Source organism: Spinacia oleracea, chromosome 6 (genome assembly GCF_020520425.1).
Source record: "Spinacia oleracea cultivar Varoflay chromosome 6, BTI_SOV_V1, whole genome shotgun sequence".
NCBI lineage: Eukaryota > Viridiplantae > Streptophyta > Magnoliopsida > Caryophyllales > Amaranthaceae > Spinacia > Spinacia oleracea.
Genome location: NC_079492.1, coordinates 90,908,371 through 90,922,256, shown reverse-complemented (window position 1 = coordinate 90,922,256; position 13,886 = coordinate 90,908,371).

Below are 13,886 nucleotides of genomic sequence, written 5' to 3'. Positions count from 1 at the left end.
TTTTCTATGAATCTAAAGAACTACTAGGAGCTTTTTACTAATGGTGCTCTATGTGACTCAAGCCTGGGGTTTAGTCTCATAAAACTTCGGTCCTTCACAGGTACTCATCTTGAATTCCATTCCTTTTGCGTTGACCCACTGATATGTCTTCACCCATCCGTTCTCGACCTCTTCTGGTGTTGATGCAGGAGAGATTAACCGGGTTGGATCGAAACCTTCATCTTGTAAAGCTAGGGTAGTCATCACAATCTCGCCCCCCATAGGCCTCGATTCGTTAAACAATGTCCATAGAGCCTGGTTGTCCAATATTTTAGTTGTTTTAGTCTTGGTGAGGTGGGGTGCCTCATCCAAGGTGTGGCAGTCATGGAAAATTTCAAATCCGGGTTTTAACAAGCCATCCTGAACGAAGGGTTCAGGGAAATCACAGCATGGGTGTTCTTCTCCTTCCCGAATGAACATCCCGTTAAGGGTCCTTTGATGTGGGGGAAGGAGGGTGGTTTGTTTGGTTTTGTTAAGGCGTAGCCTAGATAGGCGGTCAGCAATATCTTCCTCCGTTGGTTCATAACCTAAGCCAAAGGGAGTAGATTTGTCGGGAAAAGGATGGAATGTGCATTCCTTCTTCCTTATGCCCAATGGGGTTCCTGGAAAATAGCCTTGAGCTAACAGCATTCTAGGGATGACTCGGGATGCATGCGGGTCTAGGAATGCTGGATCATAATCTTCGATGAACTGGATTGTTTCTTCCATTTGAAACCCATAAAGGTCGTCTGCAGTTTCGGCCGTTCCAACCATAGTACAACTGACGTCGAGAGGAGGGGCGCGGATTTCTAGTATTACCCCGTTATGGTTAAGTTTAACCATTTGGTGCAAGGTAGAAGCCACACCTCCTAAGTCATGGAGCCAAGGTCGCCCCAAGAGGAGGTTGAAAGTGGGCTTGATGTCGATAATTTGAAACTCCGTGGTGCGTGCCACAGGCCCGGTTTGTATGGTAAGGTTGATTTTTCCCAATACAGGCCTTCGGGAGTTATCGTAAGCTCATACCCCTTGCGTGGAGGTTTGGAAATCATCGTTTCCTAGCCCCAAGCAATGGGCGGTTTGCAATGGGCAGACATTAACCGCCGAACCATTATCTACGAGCGCTAGGGGGATGTTTTGTCCTTTGCATCCAACTACTAGGTAAAGGGCTTTATTGTGAGCACCCCCCTCTTTAGGTAAGTCTTTATCAGTGAAAACTATGGCCTTTTCTCCGGCATCTCTCGTGACATGGCTAACCAATGAGTCAGGTATGATATCTGTAGGTACTGAGATGAGGTCAAGTGAGCGAATAAGCTTTTCGCGATGTTCCTTTGAAGTACACATAAGATCCCAGATGGTAATCTCAGCCTTGGTTCTCTTTAGTTGTTTCAGGAGAGGATTTTCAATGACTTCCGCGACGGTGGCGTGCCGCCCGTTCTCAGGAGTTTTCCTGACCGGGATGTCGTCCATAGGAGGTGGGTGAATATCCGGTTGATATATCCTTCCGGATCGGGTGAGGTTGTCGACCTCGGGCTCCTGAGGGGTGGTGTCAATGAGAGCATACCCGGGCCAGGTTTCAGTGAAGAGGTCCTGGCCCGAGACTTGAGATAGGTAAATATCTTCAGCATCATCGTTCCACACACCGCACACTTCCCTCTCGATTCGATCCATAGGGACCACAGCGAGTGGTGCACCCTGAGGTGTAATATACACCGTGGGGTCGAAATTCTCTGGTTGGTCGAGAGAGATGTGACAAGAGCCGAGTGGGCTCTTGTTGTTGTTGGGTTTGCCAACGTTAGGGAGAGGTATTACTTCATCCTCTATCATGTCCTGGATCGTATGTTTTAGAGTCCAGCAGTTTTTAGTGTCATGCCCATTTCCTTGATGGAATTTGCAGTAAGTACCTTCGACCCAATATTTGTTTTTGACAGGAGGGTCACGGGTGGGGCCTATAGGTCTCAACTTTCCTTGATTGGTTAGTCTTTCAAAGGCTTGTACCAAAGTTGACCCGAGTGGGGCAAACTTTCGGTCTCGGACCCATCTTACAGGGTTTCTTCGGGCGGGAGCCTCTTCTACAGCATGGACTTCTTGGGCTTGGGATGTGTTACCCCGATTATAGGTGTTGGTCTTATATGTGGGTTTGCTCTGTATGGTTTTGGCGAGGTCGTCCTCGATCTTTATTCCCATATCATAAACTCTTTTAAAAGTGTCGAGTCCCAGGTACCTAAGGTGTTGTCTGTAAGCCGGGTCCAAGTTGTCAATGAATTTTTGGACCAATTCTGTTTCGGGAGGCCTATTGATTAGCTGGGCCGCCTGGTCCCTCCATCTAGCAAAGTAGGTTGTGAAACCCTCATTTTTCTTTTGAAAGAGAACTTCCATCTCGCGCATGGTGACTTGGAAATCCATGTTCGACGAGTACTGCTTGATGAAGACATTGACAAAGTCTTCCCAAGTGGGGAAGAGCTTAGGGTCCTAGTGATAGTACCATTTGAGCGGCACAGGTTCCAAGGACAAAGGAAAGGCAGGTAAGTACATGGACTTGTCCACGCCTTTCAAGTTCATGGTATTCACAAAGCTCAGTAGATGATCACGGGGGTTGTCCGTGGCCTTGAACTTTGGTAAGTCAGATGAACTGAACTTTTCTGGTAATTTGCCAGGAAAAGGTTCAGGCTCGAGGGAGAAGTATTTGCTCCCCATGGTTTGCTGTAGGACCATTTTTTCAATCCTCTTCTTGTTTTCGAGGTCATTTTTGGCTTGCGCAGCCGCTAAGGCTTCGTTTTCCATTTTCAGTTGGCCCATAAGTTGGGTCATTTGAACCATCTGGTCTCGCAAATCTTCGATGGACATGTTTGGAGGTGCGAATTGAGGTTGGGGAAGCGGAGATCCTTGAAATGAGGGACGACGGACGGAGCTTGGAGTTACTAAACCTGGTGTTGGTGATGTATCTTCGAGACGCACTAGCCGTTGATTCCCTGATCGGCACCAAGTGGCAGGACCAGTCCTAGGCATAAGATAAGCTAAAGTTTAGGTTCCCAAAGTTTCAAGCATTACTTAGTCTAGACTTCGACTCTCTAAATTGGTTTTTCACTTTTTCTTTTGTTGGTACACTTTTTGGTTTTTTTTTTTTGGGTTTTGGTCATTCTTTGGATTTTCAAAACACTTGCCCGTGTGACATTCATAGTTGTCAGCATATTCGGTTTTGGTGCCGAGCATTGCCGTCGTAGGAGGCCTAACAACGACATAAAGAGTTATTAATTTTTTCACGAGTCGCTTTTTTTTGAAATCGAGTGCTTTTCTTACGCCCTTGTAGCAATTCTTTTTTATGAGCATTTTTTTTTTTGCTACGTATTTTCCTTTCGCTCGGGCACCGAGGCTGCTGCGCCTGACCAGAAGGCCAAGCAGCAACTTCAGCGCCCAGCTAGGGGCGTGAGAAATTCTGGCGCCCAGACAGGGGCGTTGAAAATGCGTCCCTGGCTGGTTCTCGTTTTCTGTCTTCTGTTTATGCGACTTCGACTTGCGTTCTTGCCTAATAACGTCCTTTTACGCGTAGCAGCGTTTGTGGGATTCGTTACCGGCCATCCCGAGCGTCGCTTATTTCTGTGGCGATCTTTCGGGTTTGCGGAACACGTGTTTCGGTATAACTCTTTGGCAAATTAGTCTATGAATGTTTGGGCAATTTTTAAGGTCGTTGGTTTTCTAGGATAGTTTGTCACACACGATCACATATTTCGCTACACATAACTACATTATAAACATGGATTTGAAAATTAAATATGCCATGTAGTTTATGATAGGCTTTTATGGGTAGTTTATTTGCGCCTGGCTTGGTACCGCTTCTATCGTAGATCAAACACATGCCCCGGTCGAGGTAGTGTCTTCAACAGACGAATTTCGCTCAAGAGGTCAACCCGCAAGTGCAAGCCAAGGGGGCATGCAGGCAAGAGGGACCTAATGGGCGAGCGATTGGGTTCGGGATAGGTGTACTACCTGCACAAGTACCGAGTGGGAAACATGCGCGGCGTATGCACCCCCCTATTGGCGAAAAAAGGTATCCTCAGTCCCGACTCCCGAGGGAGCCGAGATTCGTTATGATGTTCTGCCCGTTCACATTAATATGCTGATTTTCAGGTCGTCCCAACTTGATGGGGAAATAAACGCGGGGTGGGATCGTTTCACCCTTCGGCTATTTTGATTACCTACAAGCACGAGTATTTCCTTCACTATCCCCAGTGGAGTCGCCACTGTGAGGGGGTCGAAAAAGCGCGAGGCTAATGCGTGACCTTGTCCCTTGTGGGTGTGACGATTCTTTTTATTCAATCAAGTGTATTTGGATTTCCTGTGAGTATACACCCAATTGACTAGTAATATAGGAGTCGTCATTCAGTTTTTAACGACAATGAGAAAAACTGACAAAACCCGGTTATCGTGACATAAAGGGAGTGCAATTATGTTTGACCACGACGGCCGTAGGTTCCCTTGTGATCCCTGGTGTGGGGATCTCTCAATATACACCCGCAAGGTAGAGATTGAGGGTTCGGGGGACTGTAACTACCGAGAGGAGTACTTCGCTCGTCGATAACTCCAGAGGCAGGATATCCTTACTAGCTCAGCATAAATAATTAAAGGGACATGCGTTAACTATTAAACTAATCTGAATTGATTTTAGCAATATGCAACATATAATACTAATTCGATCGTGATTATCTGATTTAAGTAGTATTAAGGGGCCTAGCATGATAATCCGATTTCCCCAAAAATATTATATTTGTTAGGCGTGATAGAACAATCAGATTAGGTTAGTTTAACAGTTCATAAAAAGGGCGAGGAAAGCAGTTAAATCATCGAAAAGGGACACATTACGACGCACCCTTGAGAGGTGCGTCACGGTTCTCAGAAAACTAACCACTTTGACTTTGCTATTTCTCCTTTTTATTTAACGAATCTCAATTATGGGACTGGATACGTTCTGTTCGATTTATGGATCGATTGCGACAGAACGCGTGAACAATTTCGCAGCGAGAGGCTTAGGCTAAGGGTTGGAGTCAATACTCAGAATATGATTATGTGTTGTGTGTGTTCTTTCACGTCGAAACTAGGGGCCTATTTATAGGGAAGAGTTCGTGGAAAGATAAAATTGCAGAGTTCTAATCCACAAAGAATTAGGAAAAGAGACGTACCCAGGTATTTTCAGCGCCCAGGCCTGGGCGCCGAAGATTTCGGCGCCCAGAGCCAGGCGTTGAAAATAGGGTCTGGGCAGTTTTGTTTAGTCAGATTCGGATTCCTAAAATCCGTAGATTTGGAGATTATTTCGAGTCTTTTAGCGCGTATCAATTTTATGACGGAATGCGTCTGGGCCCGTTACGAACTCTAGGCTCGTTAGGATTTTAATTAATACGTAACTCTTATTTCCGAATCCTATTAGGAATAGGATTCTCGCGGTTTTCTATCTCATTTAGGATTTATGTTGGAGTGCAACACCTAATTCTGACAGGTTTCTATCTTTTATGATTTGCCACTTTTAGACGCTACCTTTTACGACAGTTACTATTTTTAGCAGGTTTCCATAAATAGCAGGTTTCGGGTGAAATGAAATGGGGAATCGAGATTCGTTTATTTTATAGGAGATGCGTTGTCAAGTGGAGTTTTTATGCTTTCATCATCGAACCTTTCCCTTGCGGGAATGGGGACAAAAGTAGGTGTCTACACTATGCCACATTTTTAACTTTTCGAGCCTTCATCCGCACTCAATTCGAACGGGAGGTAAAGAATGTTCAATGAGATAATGGGAGGGAATTTGACAATGGGCAGTTTAGGGAATTTTGTAAGTTAAATGGTTTATCTTTTCGTCTCTCTTGTCCAAACACGTGATCTCAAAATGGAAAATCTGAGAGAAAAATTCGAACCATTAATAACATTGTTCGTACCTTACTTGCTCATGCCTCATTACCCCCTTCTTTTTGGCATCATACATTACAAATGGCAACGTATTTACTTAATATTCCCCCAAGCAAAGGGTTGCACAACAAATCTCCTCTCCAAATCCTCTATCAAAGAGACCCATCTTATTCCCATCTTCGGGTTTTCGGGTGTTTATGCTATCCTCTTTTCCTATCCACCACCATTAATAAACCTCAAGCTCGGTCTACTCCATGTGTTTTTTTGGGCTATCCAACTCACCATCGCGGTTACAAATGCTATGACTTATCGTCAAACAAAGTCATCATTTGCCGCCACGTTATCTTTGATCAGTCACAATTTCCCTTTGCTAAAATAAAGTCACCAGCCCAACACTCTTATGAGTTTTTAGATGATGGGCTTCATCCTTATGTGACTCACCAATTGGCCCAAACCACCTAACCAAATACAATTCAACAACCCATCCCACGTTCTCCATCTCCTACTACGCCCAATATGTTGCAGCAACATGAATCCCCACCCAACATGGACCAGCCCACTTCATCTGGGCCCACACTAGAGAGCCCCACGGACCATGGTCAACATTCTGGTCCAGTAGCAGCAATTCTATGTCCTAGCACCTCACACTCTCCTTCATCTCCTACTACACTTGGGTCACGAGGAATAAGTTCAGGCCTAATGACACCTCCAAGCCCAATGGTAGGTGCATCACCCACTCCTGTCCAGCCTGCCCATATTCCAGCTACAAGGCCAGTTACTCGGAGCCAACGTGGGATCTTTAAGCCCAAAAGTCAGTTCAACCTCAATACCAACGTAAATAAATCCCCTTTACCTCATAATCCTGGGGCGACCCTTGATGACCTGAATTGGAAAATCGCTATGGTTGATGAATATAATGCTCTTATTGAAAATAAGACGTGGGAGTTGGTGCCCCGTCCACCTAATGTTAATGTAATTCGGTCTATGTGGATTTTTACTCATAAAGAAAAATCTTATGGTTCTTTTGAGAGGCATAAATCTTGTCTTGTAGGTGATGGTGCAGGTCAACAGGTCGGCGTAGATTGTGGAGAGACTTTCAGCCTGGTGGTCAAACCGACAACCATTCGCACTGTTCTCAGTTTAGCTCTCTCAAAATCATGGCCTATCCATCAATTGGACGTGAAAAATTCTTTCTTACATGGGGAGCTCAAGGAAACCGTTTACATGCATCAACCTTTGGGTTTCAAAGACTCAAAGCGACCAAATCATGTATGCTTGCTAAAGAAATCTTTATATGGGCTTAAACAGGCACCTCGGGCCTGGTACAAGAGGTTTGCAGATCATATCACTACTCTTGGTTTTACCCATAGCAAGTCTGATCACTCTCTATTTATTTACAATAATGGTGCATCTATGGCTTATCTTTTGTTGTATGTGGATGATATTATCTTGACCACCTCATCTGATGCACTTCGCAAGTCTATCATATCTCTTCTTAGCTCCGAATTTGCTATGAAAGACTTAGGGAAATTGACTTATTTTTTGGGTATTGTTGTGCTTCGTCATCCAGGTGGTTTATTTTTATCTCAAAAGAAGTACGCAACAGAGATTATTGAACGAGCTGGCATGTCAGCTTGTAAGCCTTCTCCTACGCCCGTGGATACAAAGCCGAAGTTGAGTGCTCATTCAAGCACACCTTATGCAGATCCTTCGCACTATAGTAGCCTTGCGGGGGCACTTCAGTACCTCACTTTTACAAGATCCGATATTAGATATGTTTTGCAACAAGTGTGTCTATTTATGCACGATCCGAGGGAGGAACACATGCATGCACTCAAACGCATTGTGCGTTATATTCAGGGTATTCTTGATTATGGTTTACACCTATATCCGTCCACGATAACATCCCTTATCACTTATACAGATGCTGATTGGGGTGGATGATCGTATACTAGGCGATCGACATCCAGTTATTGTGTATTTTTTGGTGATAACTTGGTCTCTTGGTCCGCTAAACGGCAAGAAACTTTGTCACGATCAAGTGGGGAGGCCGAATACTGAGGGGTAGCTAATGTGGTGTCCGAGTCATGTTAGCTACGAAATCTCCTCCTAGAACTTCATTGTCCAATTAGGAAATCTACATTGGTATACGGTGGTAATTTTAGTGCGATATATCTTTCCGGAAATCCAGTTCAACATCAACTACCAAACATATTGAGATGGATATCCACTTTGTTCGTGAAAAAGTTGCATGTGGACAAGTACGCGTATTACATGTCCCATCCCGATACCAGATTGCAGATATATTTACTAAGGGTCTTCCCTTAGTATTATTTGAAGATTTTCGGGACAGTCTCAGCGTACGACAACCTCCCGTTTCGATTGAGAGGGTGTGTTAGAATATATGACAGCATTACATATATTATGTACATATCTTGTGTAATATTAACAATAAGGCAATGATTTGGTAAATTAGGAATTAATGGCAACAACAATAATATCTCACGTAATTGTAGCAAAGAGATATTATTCTCTAACGTAATTGTAGCCGTATATTGTGTAAATAAGGCTATGATTGATTCTGTATCATTTTGTATACAAGCATATTATTGTAATAAGATAAATCAAGGGATTAATCTCTTTCATTGACCACAATATACGAGAATGAGGACTGATAATCTAATACTAAGTGTGTTAAACATGCAAAGCGTTTATAATTCCTTTTTTTGTTCACTAGTTGAGAGTTGGGAGCGAAAATGACTATTTAGTCTAAATATGACATATAAAGATCAAATGGGCCTTAAATGTACATAAATTGACCAAAGTAGATGATAATGAGAATTGCAAACCTAATAAAAAGTACTTTAAACATGTAAAGGGTTTATAATTCATATTATGGTTCATTAGTTGAGAGTTAGGAGCAAAAACGACTATTTTAGTCAAAATATGACATATAACGATCAAACGAGCGTTAAATGTGCATAAATTGACCAAAGTAGATGAGTATGAGGATTAGAAACCTAATAATAAGTATATTAAACATGTAAAGGGTTAAGAATTCCTATTTTGGTTCATTAGTTGAGAGTTGGGAGCAAAAACAGCTATTTTAGTCAAAATATGACATATAAGATCAAACGAGCCTAAGGTATGCATAAATTGACCAAAGTAGATGAGAATGGGGATCGAAAACCTAATAATAAGTATATTAAATATGTAAAGGATTAAGAATTCCTATTTTGGTTCATTATTTGAGAATTGGGAGCAAAAACGACTATTTTAGTCAAAATATGATACATAACGATCAAACGATCCTTAAATGTACATAAATTGACCAAAGTAGATGAGAATGAGGATCGACAACCTAATAATAAGTATATTAAACATGTAAAAGGTTCAGAATTCCTATTTTGGTTTGTTAGTTGAGAGTTGGGAGCAAAAATGGCAATAACATAAGACGGTAGAACAACCACGCCTAGAGTATATCCTAATAATCATCAAGTCCATAGCTTTAAGTAAAGAAAATACAATCTAATGCATTAATGGCATCTTTGGTCTCCCTGGTATCATCAAAATCAATGAATGCATAGCCAGGAGGTCTTCTAGCAACCCAAACACTGCAAATCACAACATATTTCAAGGGATTAGACAAAAACAAATTGAGACGAGTCGAAATCAGCCTAAAAAAAACCTTGACCTCCTCTCTTCTCTTTGAAGTTTCAATTAATAAAATCCTAATCAAGAACAAATATCCAAGTGAGGAAGCCTGACCTTCGAATAACTCCGAAAACACAAAACTCGTCTTCAAGCTCTCGCTCACTCACCCGTGGATCCAAGTTTCCAACGTATACACGCGACATTGTCCAGAACTAAAACCTAACAACAACATTCGGAGACTTTCAGATTAATTGAATCGAAAAGATTAAGAAAATTAACGAAAATCAACACAAAACTAACGCGAAGAATAAGAAACAAAATGAATTCATGAATTAGGGGTTGAAATATCGACGAGTGAAATTAATCTTCAACATGGATCTGGCGGGAACCTATATAACTGATAACAATTTTAGACAAAAGAAATCTAAAGGAGAGAAGAAGAGAGAGATGTGAACCTGAGTGAATCGAGAACACAAGAGGAGCGAAGGGGGAGCAACAAGAACTTTATGTTAATGTTGCGCTTTTCCAAAACTGGCAGGTGAGTGGAATTCCATTGAAACATGCTATTGTTGCTATATGGAATAAAGTAGACCACCCAGAACAGTATGTGAATGGATATTTCACCAAACAGACCTACATGAAGGCATATGACTTTTTGTTGGAGCTTTAAATGGTCCCTAAGGGTGGCCTACTACTGATAGCATTGTTGTAGCTCCCATTGTAAAATGGTTTGTGGTAGAACCAAAACAAAGAGAATATATGGTGTTGGAGAGGTGACTGGATCTGGTAAGCTGAAGAGAACTAGTTTTCCCATGACATGCAGCTTATGTGGTGTGCTAAACCACAACAAAAGGGGCAGCAAGAATGCCCCTAAGAAACCACAACACAACATAGGCCAGTTATACAAATAAAGAGCAAACCACAACACAACAACAACACTCAACTATACCAATGCACAGTAGGGGTGTAGGTATTTATACTACCTTTATGGGTATCATAAAATAGCTACTGTAAGTCTTTCAATTCACTAAACATCTTTCTGATTTGTTGTTTTACATGTATTGTAATTAACTTGTTCTTAATTTGTTTCATATGCAGCCTATAACACAACATTTCCCCACACCACATAGACAAAGAGTTGCAGCTTTCTATTCTGATAATGGGGCTGACCAAACTATCTACTCCTTCCCTGTACAAGATTTTCTATTGTCACAGGCTCAACCAAGTCAAGGACAACACACAATATAATGTCAAGCATTGCAGGATTTTGCAATGGTTAGAAGATTGGAAAAGAGATCGTGAGGTAATATATTATTGTAATGTAAGTCTTCATCACATTAGTGCAAATCACTACATTGCTTACCTATCTACTTAACTTAAAAATCCAAATAATAAAATAAAAAAACCTATAACCACTAGGATTACAACCTACACTTCACATTTCACACTAATTAATAGGTCTTTTCATCTTGATCGTCACATAATCTGACTCCCTCTTCCCTGCATATTTGTTAGCTTTACTATACAACCGCCCGTTCTATGAACGGGCTCAAAAGCTAGTATTATTTTATAGCAGACTCTTTCACCAAACATCACCTTGACATTCCTCAAAAATTAGATAAATTTCAAGTTTACAATAATAGTACCACATTGATTCAAATGTAATTAAATCAATAAATAAAAAAGTAATTTTAGAGTCACGGATAACTACTAGCTTGTTCTATTTGCAACGAGGGTATTTCACAATCGGTGAGGTAAGTGGCCCACTTGTCTCGAGCTTCATGCATCTCCTCATTGTTAAAGGGCCTCTCCCCTAGATTATTGAAAACCTTTAAAAGAACATAATGAAAACCAATAAATTAAAGTAAGTTAAATATAAGATTAGTTTAGAGTTGGGAGTTGGGAGCGAAATCAACTTTTATAGTCAAAATATATCCTATAACTATCAAATGAGTCTTAAATATGAATAACTTAACCAAAGTAGATGAGAGTGAGTATTTACACCCTAATATTAAGTACATTAAATATGTAAAGGGTTAAGAATTCCTATTTTGGTTCATTGGGTTCGTTTTGTGAAACTTGGGAGCAAAAATGTCGTTTTAGGCTACATATGACCTATAACGACCCAAACGAGCTTAGATGTGCATAAATAGATGGTAACGAGTCTTATAAACCTTAAACTAATCATATTAAACATGTAAATGGTTTAGAATGTTTACATAGGTTAGTTTTGTGAAAGTTGGGAGTAAAAATGTCATTTTAAGCTACATATGACCTATAACACCTTAAACGAGCTTTAGATGTGAATATATAGTCATCTATGAATATGAGAAACCTTAAACTAATAATATTAAACACTTAAATGGTTAAGAATGAGTCCTTAGGTTCATTTTGTGAAAGTTGGGAGCGAAAATGCCATTTTAGGCTACATATGACCTATAACGACCTAAATGAGCTTTAGATGTGCATAAATATCATAAAATGAGTCTTATAAACCTTAAAATAATCATATTAAACATGTGATTGGTTTAGAATGTTTACTTAGGTTCGTTTTATGAAAGTTGGGAGCGAAAATGACATTTTAGGTTGCATATGACCTATAATGCCACAAACGAGCTTTTCGATGTGCGTATATAGTCATCTATGAATATGAAAAACCTAAACCTAATCATATTAAACATGTAAATGGTTTAGAATGTTTACATAGGTTCATTTTCTGAAAGTAGGGAGCGAAAATGTCATTTTAGGCTACATATGACCTATAACGACCAAAATGAGCATTAGATGTGCATAAATTGACCATGCCTTTTCATCGGTGTAAGGCTCCTTCATCGTGCCTTTTCCCGGCGTGACAATGTGGTGAAGGACACGATTAGAACGTGCGTGAATCTTAAATAAATCCGCCCATGTCGCATATTGAACATTTTCCATTTCAAGGACGATGGGAATGTTGTTCTTGATGTTGGAGACAGCAAGAGCAGGGTGAGGAGGCAGGCTTGGCCAAGAAGGCGGCGACCGGAAATGGAGCTCCATGTGCTATAGTAGCTGCTGCCCCTAGGGATGCCGATAAGACACCATCATTCCATTACCATTCCTCTCGTAACCATGGTGGGCGAAATAACAAGAACAAGAATTACGGTGGCAAATAACGTGGTGGCCGTGGCGGTGGAAAGGTCGGCGGCCGGAATGGTGGCAGCAACGGTGGCCGTGGGGGCATGGACTTCGGCCAGCAGCAATAGCCGCACAACAGTGGACTAACAATGCTTCCACGGTTCTATGGTCTTGGAAATGGCCATGGCCAGTTCCTCCATGCCCATATCCTACATCAAATTGGGCCAGGCCCAATATTCAACAGAAGCAGAACCAACAAGGTATTCTTGGGCCTGAACCTTTATTTCGCTCCTAGCTTAGGATTTCATGTTAGTTTATTATGATTTTTCGTAGTTTTTATAGTTTTTATAGAATTTTTATGTTTTCTTTCCATCTTGTGCATTATAAGTGAATCTTGTGGAATATGATGGAAAACCAAGTAGATTGGAGCAAAAAAAGGGGTTGTGCGACCGAACAGATATTTTTTGCGCCCGAACAGTGAAGAAGAGGTGGACTCAAGGAAGATGCAGATTTGTGCGACCGAACGGCTCTTTGTGTTAGATCGCACAAGTACCCCCTTGTGCGGTCATGCTCTGTACCACGATCGCACAAATTGGATTTTTGAGGCAGAATGTCCCCAATTTTGGTGTTGGATCGCACGACATTTCACTCGCCCGCACAAGAATTTTGTGCGCCCACACAGGGTTGATTGTGCGACCACATTGAAGATTTTGGAAAATTGGCTAAGTCAGGTCTCTTCGATCGCACAGAAATTCTGTGCGGTCGAACATGACGAAGGAAGTTGGTCTTTGCTCCATTTACTCGCACAAAAATTATGTGTGCCCACACGAGCTTCCTCTGTTCGATCGCACAGAGGGTATGTGCGACCGAACATCGGCGCGGGCTGACTTAAATTGAATTTCGAGCTTCTATTTGGGGAAAAAAATAGCTTTTTCGATTATTTTTTAATAACAATTCATTTTTGGAGTTTCCAAATTAGTTTTCAGAATATTAGAGAGAGAATTCTTAGTTTTTCAAGCTTGGATTTAGGAGAGAGAAACTACCATTGGAGGAAGCTTCAACTTGTAATTCTCTTTCAACTTTTGAATTCTTATTGCAATTTCAATTCAATCTATTATGCTTTGTTATTCTTCTTGAATTTCTTGATTGTTCAATTACTTGATGTTAGTTTTTGTTGATTCTAATTTTCCATTGATTCTCAATTGAATTCT